An 11,811-nucleotide genomic window follows, 5' to 3' on the forward strand; every position below is an offset into this window, starting at 1 on the left:
TGTAAAAGAATAACTTCCAGACCGGTGGTATAGAATTCTAATATTATGAAACAGTTTATTGAACATTTCCCTTCTGAGAGCAGTTCACTATCTGATTTAAGATTATATTGTTTATTCATTTATATATATTTTTTCATTTGCCGGTATTTTAAGAATCAATGAATCACTAAGGATTTCAAGATTTCAGAATTTCATTGTTAGATATAGTTATTGAAAGTCAGACACTGTTGTTCTTAGGGACGGAAACGTATACCGGACATTCCTCCTGCCTTGTCGCTAACTTAAAAAGATATATATGAAAACCACTTATATCATTTCTTCAGAATATATTTTTCGTTCAGACATTTTCAAGAAAAGGCTTAATAAACTTATGTTTTACGAAGTGATTCAGACAGCCGCTTTCTTATTCTTCTGTTCATCTTGGTTTAAAACAAAAACTTCAGTTAGATGTTTGGACTTCATTCTTTTCGGTCGGGGGCTGATACTAAGGTTGCTAACAGAAGTAATTGTTAGAGGTTGTGGCAGAGGCATGGCAGGTGGAAATGTGTCATCAAGAGATGGCTATGTGAAAGGCTCTTTGAAAGATCGTCTTTTTGTCTCTCATAATTAAGACTTTTAAACATAACAGGTTGAATTTATTGCGTGCATTTTATTTTTCTATATGTAACACTCTTAAAAGGTGATTGAGACTAATAACTTGAGGTTAAATAAATATGGTAATGTCACACTGGGTTTTATTTACATCGGAATACTGTACTTAGTGTTTTACATGTAACAGAATTATCTACATTGTTTAACTTACAGTTGCTGGTAGCGGAATGCTGCAATGTATGTGTTACAAACAGCTGAATGCTGTGTTGTGTGCTCTTCTTACAGTGGTATGCTACGTAAGGTTATTTTCAAGAAGCGGAATGCTGCATTAGGTTATCTGTAAGCCGTGGAAGGCTGCGTTATGTGCTCTTCTTACAGTGGAATGCTGCGTTATGTGCTCTTCTTACAGTGGAATGCTGCGTTATGTACTCTTCTTACAGTGGTATGCTGCCTAAGGTTATTTTCAGATGCAGAATGCTGTTTGCAGCGGAATGCCGCGTTAGGTTATGTGCAAGCAGCAGAATGCTGCGTTTTGTGCTTTTCTGGCAGTGGAATACTGCGTTAGGTTATCTTCAGGCAGCGGATTGCTGCGTTATGTGTTCTTCTTGCAGTGGAATGCTGCGTTATGTGTTGTTCTTGCAGTGGAATGCTGCGTTATGTTATCTGCAAGCAGCGGATTACTGCGTTATGTGCTGTTTTTGCAGTTGAACGCTGTGTTTGTTTATCTGCAAGCAGCGGTATGCTGTGTTATGTGTTCTTCTTGCAGTGGAATACTCCGTTAGGCTATTTTCAAGCAGTTGAATGCTGCGTTATGTGTTCTTCTTGCAGTGGAATGCTGCGTTAGGTTATTTTCAAGCAGTGGAATGTTGCGTTATGTGTTCTTCTTGCAGTCGAATGCTGCGTTATGTTATTTTCAAGCAGTGGAATGCTGCGTTATGTTATTTTCAAGCAGTGGAATGCTGTGTTATGTTATTTTCAAGCAGAGGAATGCTGTGTTATGTTATTTTGAAGCAGTGGAATGCTGCGTTATGTTATTTTCAAGCAGCGGAATGCTGTGTTATGTTATTTTGAAGCAGTGGAATGTTGCGTTATGTGTTCTTCTTGCAGTGGATTACTCTGTTAGGTTATTTTCAAGCAGTGGAATGCTGCGTTATGTGTTCTTCTTGCAGGAATGCTGCATAAGGTTTTTTTAAGAAGTGGAATGCTGATTTATGTGCTCCTTTTGCAGTGGAATACTGCGTTAGGTTATTTTCAAGTAGTGGAATGCTACACTATGTGTTTTTCTTGCAGTGGAATGCTGTGTTAGGTTATTTTCAAGCAGCGGAATGCTGCGTTATGTGTTCTTTTTGCAGTGGAATGCTGTGTTAGGTTATTTTCTTGCAGTGGAATGCTGCTTTAGGTGTTTTTCTTGCAGTGGAATGCTGTGTTATGTTATTTTCAAGCAGCGGAATACTGCGTTATGTTATTTTCAAGCAGTGGAATGCTGCGTTATGTGTTCTTCTTGCAGTGGAATGCTGCGTTATGTTATTTTCAAGCAGTGGAATGCTGCATTATGTTATTTTCAAGCAGAGGAATGCTACATAATGTGTTCTTCTTGCAGTTGAATGCTACGTTAGATTATTTGCAAGTAGTGGAATGCTGCTTTATGTGCTCCTCCTGCAGTGGAATGCTGCGTTATGTTATCTGCAAGCAGCGGAATGCTGTGATATGTTATCTTCAAGCAGTGGAATGCTGCGTTATGTGATATTAATGCTGCGTTAGGTTATTTGCATGCAGCGGAATGCTGCGTTATATGTTTTCTTGCAATGGAAGGCTGCGTTAGGTTATCTGCAAGCAGTAGAATGCTGCGTTATGTTTTTTGTAAGTAGCGGAATGCTTCGTAATGTTTTGCTTTATGTGCTCTGCAAGCAGCGGAATGCTGCATTAAGTAATCTGCAAGCAGCGGAATGCTGCGTTAAGTGCTCTGCGAGCAGCGGAATGCTGCGTTATGTGCTCTGCAAGCAGCGGAATGTTGCATTAAGTAATCTGCAAGCAGCGGAATGCTGCGTTATGTGCTCTGCAAGCAGCGGAATGCTGCGTTATGTGCTCTGCAAGCAGCGGAATGCTGTATTAAGTAATCTGCAAGCAGCGGAATGCTGCATGATGTTTTCTGCAAGCAATGTATTCCTGTTGAAATGGGTTTGAGACGATTGGGCTTTGGTGATCTGATGGTCCTTCATAGAAGTGGCATATTAATGTACAAGGTAACCACGGTAATTAAGTATCGTTAGTAAGTATTTCTTTGTTTTCCATTTACTGCATCAATAATTTTGATACAGAAGACTGTTAGCATTTTCTCTCTTTGTTATCTCGATATGCTGCCAATTATATACCTTATTCCTACTTTATTGTTTCTTTATTGTCTTGTTGAAGGTAATTGAGATTAGAGAATAATTGATTTACTCACAGCTTTAGCGTGAGTAAATAAAATTATTCGCATTTCGAAATTACTTTCCTTGGTAGTTTATCCCAGTACTAGTTTGGTCTGAAGTTTATGCTAGTATATTTGGGCGCTCTTTGTCACGTGAATTTCGTGAAATATTTCGGTGTATATAAGTGTGAACTGATATTGTTTTCACCACTCGAGGTTTATGATTGGCAGCAAACAGTCTGTACCCACCCTCCCTCCCATGATGTATGTTGGTGCTTGTATTTTAGTTATAGCTTACTTCAACGAAACAAACTGGCATGAAAATCGCTTGTCTAGAATATTAGTTTATTTTATTGTAAAATTAAATGTTGTTTTTGGTTTGTTTACTATTCTACGCAGGTTATGTTAAGTTTTGAATATATATAATGTGTGGTTGTTTTTTTTTTTCTAAGTAAATAACTCCGATTGTTAGTTGTAAAGCTACAATTTTGGTTGTATCTGTTTTGTTCTGGTGATGTCTTTTCTAGTAAAATCTTAAACACCAGATAAAATTAGAGATTTTATTAATTATTCACGTCTGTGTTTTACGCAAACTTGAAACATTTATCTTAACAACATGATTAAATTTACTTTTAGTCTCGTTTCAGTTCAAATTTACCCGGATACTAGATCGCTTGGAACCATACGAAGAACCTTAAATCGATTGTTGAAATATGAATTTACTTCGCGAACAATTGTACACATATGCTGCCAATTATATACCTTATTCCTACTTTATTGTTTCTTTTTTGTCTTGTTGAAGGTAATTGAGATTAGAGAATAATTGATTTACTCACAGCTTTAGCGTGAGTAATACTTAATACAAAAATGACTGGCTCAGTTATTAAACATATGTGAGAACATTAAATATGATTAAGAGAAGTACCTTTTACTGAATTCAAATTGTACAGGTGTCAATAAACCCTAAGGCCAGATGACGATTGAATTTGCATCTGCGTACCAGTTTGCGCTTTGTACAATGCAAAGTGTAGACATAATACTAGAGATCAGTCAATGACACAAATATTAACCCTATACTGCATTTACCTGTTCAAATGCATGACACAAGTTAATAGGAATAATGAAATGAAGTCATTTCATTGTAATGTCAATTTTCATGGTAAATACTGAATAGTTTTTAGCTCATCTGATTTTTTGAAAAAAAATGATGAGTTATTGTCATCACTTGAGCGGTTGTCGGCGTCGGCGTCGGCGTTGCCTGGTTAAGTTTTATGTTTAGGTCAGCTTTTCTCCCTAAACTATCAAAGCTATTGCTTTGAAACTTGATATACTTGTTCACCATTATAAGCTGACCCTGTATAGCAAGAAACATAACTCCATCTTGTTTTTTGCAAGATTTATGGCCCCTTTTGTACTTAGAAAATATCAGATTTCTTGGTTAAGTTTTATGTTTAGGTCAACTTTTCTCCTAAACTATCAAAGCTATTGCTTTGAAACTTGGAATACTTGTTCACCGTCATAAGCAGACCCTGTACATCAAGAAACATAACTCCATCTTGCTTTTTGCAAGAATTATTGCCCCTTTTGGACTTAGAAAATCAGTTTTCTTGGTTAAGTTTTATGTTTAGGTCAGCTTTTATCCTTAACTATCAAAGCTATTGCTTTAAAACTTGCAACACTTGTTCACCATCATAAGCTGACCCTGTACAGCAAGAAACATAACTCCATCCTGCTTTTTGCAAGATTTATGGCCCCTTTTGGACTTAGAAAATATCAGATTTATTGGTTAAGTTTTATGTTTAGGTCAACTTTTTCTCTTAAACTATCAAAGCTATTGCTTTGAAACTTGCAACACTTGTTCACCATCATAAGCTGACCCTGTACAGCAAGCAACATAACTCCATCCTACTTTTTGCAATAATTATTGCCCCTTTTGGACTTAGAAAAATCATTTTTTTGGTTGAATATTATGTTTAAGTCAACTTTTCTCATAACTATCAAAGCTATTGCTTTAAAACTTGCAACAGGTTTTCACCATCATAAGTGGACACTGTTCATCAAGAAACATAACTCTATCCTGCTTTTTGCAAGAATTGTGGCCCTTTTTAGACTTAGAAAATCATGGGTAGGACAATATTTCTATTATACAAAAAAAATCAGATGAGCGTCAGCACCCGCAAGGCGGTGCTCTTGTTTTTTCTTGTTTTTATATATGATGTGTGATATGTACTTGTTTTTAGACAAATATTAGGTTAGTGGGATGTAATGTTTACAAATTCTCTTATAACATTTACAAAGGTACATTCACGACATGATTTAAAATATTTAATAATGAAATTCACTTTTAAATCACACATACAGTTTATGGCCAAATAGCCTCTCTTCAGCCATTCGGACATTATGCAACTCAATCTCCCGGTCGTCGAGTCGGTCGGCGTTAAGTCTGCACTATTAAACCTATGTTAAACCTATCCCTAATTTTTTAACCTCTAGACAGTATCTTGTACACTCAATACGTGCGTACATACACTATTAAACGATTTAATGTTGGCGTCGTCGAGTCCCGTTTGAAAGTTAATGAATAAAGTGTGTGGGTAGGGTATTGTAATCTTGTGGCCAGCTGGTACATTTTAAAGTCAGTCACTGTCAGGTGATAATATAAGCAGATTTAATGGTTCCGTGTGGATGTTATAAGAAGTTACCTGTTAAACAAATCTTTGTTTCCGTTATATAACGGAATTTTCAAAAAGAAAAACTTAGTATAAAATGTACTGTTAACTAAAGCTAGCAAGATCAGTATGATGTATGTAGCTTCTCTTTGAAGGGAAGTGAGATGCAAAAGAATTCCGTTGGGACCGAAATGGCATCTTTTGAAACAAGTAAAACTGATCTTTTGTCAATTCATTAGTAGGATAGCATGGTTCTGTAGGTCTAGAATTAAATACATTGCTACTGACATTTGGAAATTATGTGTCTGACCATTAGGTAAACGCCTTTGACTTGAACCATGTTCGCCATGAAATTACTGGCCATATAAGACGCACCGTTAATATGGCATAATGTTATATGAATCAAAGAACAAACAAGAGCAATATATCGATTTTACCTACTGCATTGTCGCATGATAAATAATGTATTCAGGCGTTTTCATAAAATAACATGCGGTCAGTAACTTTAATAACATAGAAACATCGTCTATGTTTATTGAATGTTTTATTGCTTTGTTTCCTTGTTACTGTTTATCTTAGACTGTTATATTAAAATGCTACATGTATAAATATTAATACAAATAGCTTAAAGCAGTGTTTTCGTGTGACATGATCAAATGCTTTATGGTAAAAACATATGTTAGCATAACATGAATAATGAAAGCAAACTCTTGTCATTAAGTTAGAAAACAGTGTCAACACCTACAAAATCGACAACTTGAAGTTAAAAATATAAGATTTAGAAGTACCAACCTTTCGCCTTATCCAAACAAAAACTTCTAAATGAAAATTTTACAGATATCTATGTAGCTTGTAGTTAAATTATAAAATAACAAAGGGGAAAACCACAGGTCGCCCAAGTTTTCATTGTAATCCATCATATAAACAATAGTTGTATCAACTGATCTATAACTACGACACCAACGCAAGATTTCTAGCAAATAAATCCTATCTGTGTGAATGCCTTATGCGGAGACTGAGTAATAAACAAGACGTTCAATATAGAAGATACTGATACAATATGTATGAGCCGCACCCAGAGAAAACCAACATAGTGCATTTGCGACCAGCATGGATCCAGACCAGATCCATGCTGTTCGCTTTTGAAGCCTACTGCAATTAGAGAAACTGTTAGCGAACAGCATGGATTCTGACTCGATCCATGCTGGTCGCAAACGCACTATGTTGGTTTTCTCATGGCGCGGCTTGTATGTTTTCCCTGCTACATCCAGCCAGCTTCTAAGAAACCTTAGCAATAACTTTTTTCTGTGTTCCATAGTGGAAGCAATTTAATTGAGCCAGCCATTAAAGAGGCAAGAATCTAGATTATTTTTTCATTTCTTCGGAAATTTAGACATTGCATTTATTATTAAGTAAATAAAATATTAAAGTATTTCAATAACATATAGGTTGTTTTATAGATAAATCACCCGAGTAGGTTATAAAATAGGTAGAAAAATCTCTACAGCGTTACTAATGCACTAGAATTCAGCTGTACAGCATTGCTGTTTATTATACACATATAGTTACTGTATGCGCATGCGTGATAATGGTGGGAGGATCCTTGAACCTCGAGAAAATTTTACAAGAAATTTGGATGATATAATGGACAATCGGATTATTTTGGAACTGAATGATGATAAATGAATTAATATTGGAGATGTTCGAGTAATGTACGTTTAACATGTAAAAGAGCACACAATATCAGCCGTCAGGAAAAACGCACGGCAATGACATATAGTTTTACGATACAAAATGGGACATAGGCCAGTGCTTGGTGAGTATCAGTATGAATCATGCAAGTCCAAGTTTTACTCAGCCAATATATATGGAAAGTAGGAAAGTCAAATTATCACTCAGCAAATACACATGAAAATCAGGCAAGTCCATGTTTCACTCAGCCAATACATACGAAAAGTATGAAAGCAAAATTATCGCTCAGCCAATGCTTATGATAAGAAACGTGAAAATTCCACGAAAACCAGGTTTTCAAGCTTTGCATCACACCAACAGATTCTTTAAAAAATGGTCATATTCTATTATACATATCTGACTGCATCTAATCATGCCATTCAAAAGTACAGGTATAAGAAAAGTACATGTGTCATTTCCATATGTAATTTATGATTCTTTGATAAAAGCTACCTAAACACAAAGTTTGCTGACAATAAGTGCACCTAAACTAAAGAGTGACCCAAAATACAATCCAAAGTCAGTTCTTATATTTAAAGTTATCAACTCGAAACCAGCTTTTTGAAAAAATCTATTTTTTATTATAACTATGACCATATTTTTCTATTTTTAGTAACCCAATGGCATTTAAATGACCTTTTTGTCACAAAAAAAACGAAAAAAGAAAAAAAATGGATCTCAGTGAGATTTGAACAGACACCCTTCCATTCCACAGCACAAAAATCTATTTTTTATTTCAAATATGACCCCATTTTTCTGTTTTTAGTTACACTGACATTAACCCTGATCCCAGTGACCTCAAATACATTCCCAACATTTTGTTTTGATAAAAGCTATCTACACACAAAGTATACTGACAATAAGTGTACTCTAACTAAAGATATTGAGTGGAAGTCATTTTTCTATTTTTAGTAACAGTGACCCCAAATATCATTCAAAACTAATTTTTCAGATAAGCTTGATGTACACAAATTTTAGTGGCAGTAAGAAAGTCCAAACTAAAATTATCAAAATTAATTTATTGGCTTTGCGACCAGCATGGATCCAGACCAGCCTGCGCATGCGCGCAGTCTGGTCAGGATCCATGCTGTTCGCTAATGGTTTTTCTAATTGCAATAGGCTTTGAAAGCGAACAGCATGGATCCTGATCAGACTGCGCGCATGCGCAGGCTGGTCTGGATCCATGCTGGTCGCAAAGCCACTATGTTGGTTTTCTCATGGCACGGCTCATTTGCTTTACAGTGAAAACACATGTACGCAATCATTGAATAATTAAAATTAGCAAACTTCTATCGTTCAGTTAGAATACAATCTTAAAATCTACGAAGTGACAAGCTTAAACAATTTAAGAAATAGAAGTACATGTACCAACCTTTAGCCTAATCCAAGCAAATACTTCTACGTAAATGAAACTTTTGCAAACATTAATATAGCCTTCGGTCGCCGCGATCTTAATAGCTTAAATTTTACAAGTTGTGCAATAAATGTGGTAATTTTTCATTTTAATCCAAAACAAAATCTATTTTATTTTGTAAACAACATTTGTATGAAAGTTAAACATTAAGACCATCAGTGAAACATAGCAATATTTCTACCGGTATGAGAATTAGACAAAAACGGGGCGTTATTGATAAGGCATGTATTGCTTCGCTGCTACGCTCAGTGTCGGAGAAACTTTTAATGCCAGTAATTTCTGTTCCACAATGGAAGTAGCAATTTAGATGAGTCAGTCACCAAATGAGCAAGGCTTTACATTTATATAATTTTTTTCTGATATTATGACATTCTTTTCATTATTTAGCAATGTTTTTTAGATATTCTGGTTTCACATTTACGAAATTAAAAGACTAATGAAATAAACAAATATCAACCTCCCGTCGTTAAGTTAGACCTACAAATAGACAAGTTAATGAAGCATTAAGGTTTACAAATACCAATATTTTGTTGGTATTACACGAAATGGTGGTATTTTTAAACCTTAATGCTCCATTAACTTCATGTTAGCATATAACAATGTAGCCTTTGGTTGCACATTCATAAAAATGGTATTTTTATTGTAATTTGTCATGTAAACAACACTTATATCAACTGATCTGTAATGAGTTATAGGCTGTTTTTATTTATACAAACTCTCAAGTTGTATGTCAAATAAGTTGAAAAGATATGTAAAGTGTAAGTCAAGCAATACAAATCAGATGTATGTATGTTCGTAGACTTAACGTTCAGGTCCATATTTTGAAAAGCAATCTAACAAAACCAACAAAACCAAATCATAAATAGAATGAGATGTTTTACATGAAAATTGAACAGCATATAAAACATGCATATTACTCTATAAAACAATTGTCAATTTACTGATAAGTGCACTAAACTTTCGGAAGTATCAGCGCCTTTAAACCACCCTTTACAAAGAACTGTTACAAATCTATGTTTTGATGCATTTATAATAATCTCACATAACTAGGTCTAATTTTTTTACAAATGGCATTCTTTTTTCAAAGGGGGGCAACTTTTTGAGAATATTTTATGCATCGTACAAGTAGAGTGTTGGTAAGACGTTGTTATTTTACCAAATATTTGTGCGGTTTGATGATATACTGCTAACCTTAAACTTGGGAGAGTAATGTACTCGTAAACTGGTACAAAATGGAAGCCTTTAAAGTCAAATCCAACCAAAGGAACAAAGGAACTGAGACAAAGCAAAAATCTCAACATGGACAATAATCGGGAAAGGTGTTTAGCTTAGCCAGTACATATGAATACAACTGTTCAATTTGTCCAACCAAATGTGCACGAAACAGCTTTAATCGAGTACTTCTTATAGCCCCTATGACCTCTTTTGCAGACAGATACAATAAAAAATATCTGTCGTCTTCGTTTTGATGACCAAATCTGGACAAGAAATGTTACGTGAATTACTGTGCCAAAAATCATCAATTAGGTTACTACAACTGCATAAGCGAGCGTGATATACTAAAAATTTTCTGTCACTTAGTAAACAGCCGTGATTCCCATCTCGTTGCTGCTAATAAGGAATATTAAAAATGCAACTGATATCTAAATTTTTGTTTATTTGTAACAGAAACATATCAGTAATAAAATATCATATTAATCAGGGCAAATATCTATTCATGCCCCTATTTTAATGTTGTTTGAATGTCATACAATGTAATTAACAATCATTCAGAAAATAAAGGACTTCTGACAATTTAGATATGGATTCGCTTACGATGCATTACCTTGCTAAGCTCTGAACCAAATCTCTCTACTCGTTTATACATTTCTCCATATTGATACTGAACATTAATGCGTCGTATAAAAACTAGACGTCAAGTAGTACTAAGACAGTGATTAAGGGGCAGGTAATCCAGACTGGCTGTCAAGCTTCGTACACGTTAAGTTGTTTTATTACACTTGATTTCATTGGATTGCGCACTGGTGAAGTCCAATCATAGCTTCATTTGTTACAAAAGTATTCAATGGTCTCTTCATTTACGGACATTGCCGAAGACTTGTTACGTTCAAATGCTTAGTGATACGACCAATGATATTACTTTTATACTTCTATTACGGTAATTTAGCGGGAAAAGTTCTTACATAGGCTCAATGCCAAGTACCTCGTCGGGATCTCGGGTGCTTCGTAAGTGTTGTTTCCCTATTTTCTATTTCAAATTGTCTACTTGGGAATTAAAAATCAAAACTTGTTTTATAAGTAACTTAAACTTATTTGCAAGTAGGAGGGACGGAATAACATTAAATAATGCTGTAAAGTAGTTTTTGTTTGATTTTGTCTAAGAACACATCCGGCACGGTCGGGGATTCGAACGGACGTCTCTATAAATACACAGCCCGTTACACTCCATACGTAAATTATGTTTTTCAAATTAAGAAAAAAAAACATCCGACTGAAAGTCGAGTCAATGCATTTTTTTTCAAATTCGTCTGGCAGAAATGTTGATAAGTAAATATTTTATAAATTACAAAAAAGCAACAAAAACTTGAAAAATATGTTTCATGTGTTTCTATACTTAATGATTACGGGAAAAGAAAATGTTTTACAGATAAATCACGTGTAGGCAATTATTAAATAACTTTAAAAAAAATACAGATCCCTGTCGTTCAATTAGAACCTACAAATCGACAAGTAAAACCTAAAAGGTAAAGAAATACCAACCTTACAGCTAATCCAAACAAAAACTTCTAAATGAAACGAATGCAAATGTCAATAAAGCCTTCGGCTGCACGTCTATAATTTAAAGTTTACAAGTGATGTTATAAATGTGGTAAATTTCGTTGTTATCCAAAACAAAATCTATTTCATTATGAAAACAACAGTAACACCATCTGAAACTGCGATACCACTGCTAGATTTCTGTCAAATAAATCCTACCTTTATGACGGTCTTTGGCG

General features: G+C 34.9%; 1 protein-coding gene across 1 annotated transcript in view; it reads right to left on the reverse strand.

Annotated features, from left to right (window-relative positions):
* Window positions 1-11,811, reverse strand: part of LOC123524608 (putative defense protein 3) — a 37,177-nt gene extending 25,366 nt beyond the window's left edge. Inside the window, exon 1 of the mRNA XM_045302917.2 lies at window positions 11,792-11,811. The gene's annotated coding sequence lies outside the window, so the exon portion shown is untranslated. The remainder of the gene's footprint in view (window positions 1-11,791) is intronic.

This window comes from Mercenaria mercenaria, chromosome 3 (assembly GCF_021730395.1).
Source record: "Mercenaria mercenaria strain notata chromosome 3, MADL_Memer_1, whole genome shotgun sequence".
In the NCBI taxonomy this organism is placed as follows: domain Eukaryota; kingdom Metazoa; phylum Mollusca; class Bivalvia; order Venerida; family Veneridae; genus Mercenaria; species Mercenaria mercenaria.